This window comes from Psammomys obesus, unplaced genomic scaffold (genome assembly GCF_907164565.1).
Source record: "Psammomys obesus unplaced genomic scaffold, mPsaObe1.curated_primary_1811, whole genome shotgun sequence".
Classification (NCBI taxonomy): Eukaryota; Metazoa; Chordata; class Mammalia; order Rodentia; family Muridae; genus Psammomys; species Psammomys obesus.
In genome coordinates, this window is record NW_026585698.1 from 9,395,141 (window position 1) to 9,401,820 (window position 6,680).

The window sequence follows — 6,680 nt, forward strand, 5'->3', positions numbered from 1 at the left end:
ACACACACACACACACACACACACACACACACACACACACACACACATACACTCTTACACATACTTATGAACTTATAGGAAAATAGGTTTTTAAAATACTGTATAGTTAGGTAAGAAATATTTCCACCAACATATTTGTAAGAGCTAGGAATAGAAATTCTTGGTGGAGGCAGTGGCTTTGTCAGTGGCAGCAGCAGCCCACACCTTTAATCCAGGCACTTGGGAGGCAGAGGCAGGCAGATCTCTGTGAGTCTGAGGCCAGCCTGATCTACAGAGTGAGTTCCAGGACATCTAGGGCTACACAGCGAAACCCTGTCTCAAAAACAAAAACCAACAGAATAAAAGAATTGCTTGAGTGAGAGAATCTGGGGAAAACAGAACCCCCAGAAAAAGGTGGGCAGGCTAAAGCTGATGTTAAACAGCTGCTGGACGATATTTACCGTAGGTTTACAGCCGCCCCAGGAAACAGCTGTGCGCTGCCTGTGTTTGACCAATGAAGAAACTGAATCTCAGAAGATGTGTGCCAGCTTGAGGTCAAAGCTAGGACATGGCAAAGTAAGGCCTTGATCTACAGTGTCACATTCCCTCCAGAGGTAAATAAAAGTACATTAATAAGATAAGCTTGTTAAAACCAAATGTGTGCCTTTTTTTTTCTTTTTACCATAATATTCAAATCTGGTCTATTGCTGTATTTATCATTGCCCTAATTTATTGTCTCACTGCCCATTCGAAAATATTTCATGAAGAAGAAAGATTAATTTTACTTCATTTTCCAGTTACCCACCTGATAATTTTCTTTTCCTTATATCCTGTATTTTCTAACAGTTGGTATTAAAATATAACCTTTGAATGACTTTTTAAAAAACAAAAGACTGTCCTCTAGACTCTGGTTTTTGTTGTTTTGTTTGCTTTTTGTTATTAGACACACATGCTTATAAAAAAAAACTGTGATTTCTTCCAAGGGATGGCCATCTTCTCAGATTTGGTCCAGTCTTTAATGCAGGGTTTCATAACAGGCCTAACGAAGTGTGAAAGGAATTGGACCTTTGGGACACTGTCCCCCACTGCCTCTTACCTAACCTTTCTTAGATGTTGGATTTTTAACTAGAGAATAAATAGGGTCAAACTAGGCATGAAATGAAAACTAACAAGGTCTGCCTCTTTCTCAACACTATATTTTCAGATGTTTTCATATAAGGTTTCCTCTTGAATACAAGGGCTGCATCACATAGAAAGAGTTTCCTAAATACAAGGGCTCCTGGAGATGAGGGCCCTCAACACACCTACCTGGAGTTTCTCAGGGCCTGGTACCAGGTCACTTACAGCTAAGTTAAGTTGCACCTATGTCCAAGCACTTGTTTCCAGTTCCTGGGGTCATCTCTGCTGTAGGCTGTCTGTGAGGAACATGTCGTCTAGAGCTGGATGGTGCAGGTGCGAATCCTGACTTGAGGAGCAATGAGGTAATTTTATGGTTGGGGGCCACCACAATGTGAGGAACTGTATTAAAGAGTCGCAGCACCAGGAAGGTCGAGGTCCACAGATCTAAGTGTCCTTCAGCAAGCCTCATGCCGACTCCTCATCCGTATGTTCAGAATGACTTCCCGAGTCATAGGCTGGCTTGGATGGGTTCCTTTATCTGCCGTTTCTGGGCCTAGCAATTACAAGTAAGTGTCACCTTGTGCCTTCAGAGAAGAGGTGTGAGAAGCATTCTTTATCAGCAAGTAATCAAAAGTAAAAAAAAAAAAAAAAGCTTTGTTACTATGCATGGACCACTTCCCTTCACTCTTCAACATTCCAGTTCTTTCTGCTGGGTGCGGTGCTGGGCACCTAGGTCAATGTAATGGACAAGACACATGCTTGTTCTTGTGGACTTCATGGTGCAGCAAAATGAAGGGCTCAACAGAGCAACGATTGGGGAGTGTCAGGAAACGTACAGCCAGGGTGTAACGAAATCATTGTGGGGATGATTCGGGGACTCAGCAGCAGCAGCTTCCGGGAGCTTGGTAGTTACACCTAAGCCTAGAGCCTCTGAAACCCCCTGAATCCCAAACCTGCACTGTAAAAGGACCCTCAGTGGTTCATGTGCGTGCATGTGTGTGTGTGTGTGTGTGTGTGTGCGCGCGCGTATGCGCGTACGCGCTCGCGCATAGCGAGTGGATTAAGAGTCATTCCAGCTGCTGGACAGTGGTATTACCTCTGGGCAGGAGGCTTAACCACTCTGAATCTCAGGCTTCTCTCATGTTTGACAAAGAAGAAAGGGAGGGAGAAAGGAAAGGAGAGGGGGAGGGAGAGTGAGGAGCAGAGCCATTAATAACACCTGCTTTGTATATCATGTATACACCATGGCTACTAAATATTGTGTATATACCATGGCTATGGAATGTTATCTATCTTGTATATACCGTGTCTACTAAATGTTAGATATCACATATAAACTGTGGATAGTAAATGTTATAGATCATGTGCATACCATGAATATTAAATGAAGTAGGCTGAAATTTGCATAAAACTGGGCAGCAGAATGTGGTTGACAGTTTAAGTCATTGATAAAGAGTTGGGGAGACTGTTCAGTGGTTAAAGCGCTTGCTATGTAAGCAAGGGGACTGGAGTCTGGGTCCCTGGAACCCACATAAACGCCAGGTGGGTGTTGCAGCTTGCCTGTAATTACAGCTTTGGGACGTGGAGACAGAGGAATCCCAAGAGCAATCTGGCTAGCCAGACTAGCTGTATCCGTGACCTCTGGCTTTGACTGAGAGACACTACCTTTGTGAATAGAGTGAAGGGGGGGGGTGTAAGGAGGATTACTGATATCAACCTCAGGCCAGCACATGCATGATAAAACATACACGGAGGCACACACATGCTTTCGAACATGCATAGATAGGCACACACTCGTGAAAAACTATAAAAGAGAAAAAGGAATAGCTGTGTGAGGACAGGTGACTTCAGCTCCCATCAGTGGCACCGAGAAAGGACTGTCTGTCTTCATGAATTACATCAGTATCTGTGGCATGACGTATGTGTGCAATCTGGATTGGGTAACATGTTTTTTTCTGGTGTGGATTTCTATGGCTGCTTGTAGAATTTAATGTCCACCCATGTGGCTGTAATCAAGGCTGGATTAGAGAAGACAGTGTACCTTGACTGGCTACCAAAGTATGAACTACCGTGACGAAGCATAGTTATCATGCTGCTCATTGCATAATCTCTTGGTACTGAGTCAAGTGGCCTTGTGTCCTTCCCAGGTCTGTTTCCCTGGAGAAAGCTGTCTTGAATTTGAAGAGAGTTCAGATCTGTGCCTGCAGAAACTTTCTTTTTTTGGTTTTAATTTATTTTCTTTGAGACAGGATCTCACTATGTAACTCTGGTAACCTGGACTTTCATGTATAGACCAGGATGGCTTTGAATCCACAGAAATCTGCCTGCCTCTGTGTCTGCCTCCTGAATGCTGGGACTAAAGGCATGTATCACCACACCTGGTCTGCAGCAAATTTCTTACTCATCAACACCCATGTCTAGAACTGGAGTGCCTTGTGTTCTGTGTTTTGACATACTTCATAAAGTTTAATATTTACAGACCAGTCCATAAAGAATTCCAATTCCATAAGTGAGAAAACACAGGTTCCAAAGATATTAAGTCAAAAGCTGAGGTTCCCACCGGACACCGTCCTGTGGTGGTGCAGCCAGAAGATGACAAAACCAAGCCACAGCTGCAGACCGCCGGCCCCAGACCCCTGCTCCTAGCCATCCACCAGGACCCCAGCTCCAGACCACATCCCCTGAGCCACATTCACAACCACCCCTCTGCCTCACAGCAGGCCAGAGAAGTTCCCTGACCTCACTGGTTCCTCATTTGGAAGACAAGAGCTTGGCATGGTGAGGAAGTGTCTTAATCCTAAACTCAAGTGTCGGATGAGTAAAATACAGTCGTGTCTTGAAAACGTGCCGTGTGCTGACTGCCTATTTGAGCCTCTTCTGAAGCTGAGGCTTCAGGCCACACACAACAAGGTGGCATGCCTGTTCTCTGCAATGTAACTCCATTGTTTGGTGTTAGTGTGCAGGAAGGCCTTGCAAATAGAAGCCTCCGTCTGCACTGAATAAACACATTTAGTCAGTGCAGAAAAACGGAATAAACACACTGAATAAACTTTAGTCCTAAAGTAAATTTTAAAATATTTTTATTCATTGAAAATGGTATATAATATATTTTTATTATATTCACCCCAGTCCTCTACCTAACTCCCCCCAGTTCCATCCCCACCCCTTCCCATTTTCTTGTCTTTTTAAGAGCCCACCGGTTTCAATTTCTGTTACTAACATTTTCACGAGTAAGGAGCCATCCACTGGAGTTTGGCTGACCTAACAGGGGTCTCACACTTCAAGAAAATTGACTCTCTATTGGATAGCAGCTTCCTCCAACTTTAAACATCCCCTCCCTCCATGGGTCAGGGAAGTTCATGAGACTGGAAAGGGAAACAGATGGTCACGTGTCTGGGAAGGCAGAAGTTCTTGGAAGAAACTCTCCCAGACTATAGAAGGAGAAAGGCTCTGACCAGCCCAGCAGGGATTTCTCAGACTGTGGAGCTGTGTGCAAAGTGTGCGGAGAACCCAGGGATGGAGCTTTTGTAAGTTGTTATTCATGTTAGGGTAGTCTTTTCGATGATGCTCTCCAAGCCTTGGTGGTTGGGGGTGATATAGACGTCCTATTTGTGGCACAGCTCGCCACTGACACTTATTTTCTGTGTCTTGACCGGTTACGATTTTCTGCGTTATGACAATGCGGTGCAAAGAAATTTCTCTGATAAGGTTTGAGAGCTGCACTAAGCTACAGCCAGAGAGATATGAACCAAAGTTCTATGTCTATTTGCAGCACAACACTAGTGGGGTCACCCCTGGGAGCTGGGAGCCCCCCGTCATGGATCTTGGCCAGATTTACAGTACCAGTCATGTTTTTCCTCCTGTGGAGCAATCCTGAAATCCACTCAGAAAGGGGTGGTTACCTCCATAGCCTTCACGCCAGCACTACACCCATGGCATACCTCGCCATAGCACATTAATGACACTATTGTCGCCAGGGAAATATCTTGCCAGACTGCTCATTAGTGAAACTCACAGGGTTCACAGCTGGCTAAGACTGTTGATGACACACATCCCAAGCCCGGCCTGCACAGCACCTACCAGTATCGTGAAAACTAGCCACCACGTAGGAAGCTTCTCAGTCAGTGCCAACTTGCTTTCTCCATGTCCTATGGACAAAGTGTATGGTGTCTTGAGCAATAGGGTCTTTCCTTCAGGTTCTGGTATGCAACTGTTATTACTCAGGGGTCTCTGAAGGAACAGAACTAATGGAAAATATATATATTAAAGGGGGCTTTATAAGACTGGTTAGTTCAATGGTGGCTGCCTTACACAGGTTGAGTCCAAGAAGCTAGTAGTTTGGTCTACAAGGCTGGATGTCTCAGCAGTTACCAGTCTGGTGTTGGAGTCCTAGAGGATTTATGGAGAGCTGATGCTCTTCAGTCTGTTTTAGAAGCCCAATTCTTTGGTTCTAATACCAGCAAAGGATAGATAGATACCTTAGCAACAGGATAGATGAACTTGCCAGTGAGAGTGAGGCCAAGCAGGCAAAAAAAAAAAAAAAAAAAAAAAAAATCAGTTTCCTTCTTCCACATTCATGCCCTTTACCTGGGCTGCTCCAAAAGGTGGCGTCTACCTTAGAGTGGGGTGTGGAGGGGGTCTTCTCGTTTCAAATACTGTGACTAAACAAAGTCCTCTTTCGGGATTTTCCCAATAGAGCTACCACTGTCACCCAACAGATGTGACTGCTCTAGTTGGCAGCATGGACCTGGGAGAGCAGCACCCTAAAAATGAGGCTGACTTCATTCAGGGCATCAGACAATTTATATTCTGTGGGTTAGGCAGGGTCATATGAATTTAGGCTGTATACAGTCACAAGTGCAACCTGTGCTTGGGAACATTTTTGAATAACAAAATAAGCAGCAGTGTGTACTCTGAAGCAAAACCCACTCCTATTTACTACACCTGGGAGGGACGCAAAAGCACATTCCAAGAACTAATCCGAGATATGGAGAAACAGAGGTTACAAAACTCTTGTCTATTTTATCCGGAGTCTTCTCATAAGCTCTCAGAAATCTCCTCCACAGCTTCGTTCACGGACCACCTATAGTTTGAATGAGAAATGTTCCCCATCGGCTTGAGTATTTGAACAGTCGGTCCCCAGTTGGTGGTACTCTCTGAGGTAGTTGAGGAGATTTAGAAGGAGTGTCCTTACTGGTTGGGAGGCTATCACTGGGGTGGGCTTTGAGAGTTTAAACTGCTGTGCCCCTTCTGGTTTGCTCTCTGCTTGATGGTTCCATTTGAGGATGTGAGCTCCCTGCTTCCTGCCATAGCCAGCATGCTTCCCCAACATGATGGGTTCTTACTGCTCTGGAACCATGAGCCAAAATAAGCTCTTTTTTCCTGGAAGTTACCCTCGGTGTTTTTTTATCACAGCAATAGGAAAGTGACTAATCCGTCCTCACAGGCATGCCCAGAAGCTTGCGTTTCAGTTGATTCCAGATACAGTCAAGTTGACAACCAAGATTAGTCATCACGCAGCCAAGAGCAATAAGGGTGTGTGTGTGTGTGTGTGTGTGTGTGTGTGTGTGTGTGTGTGTGTG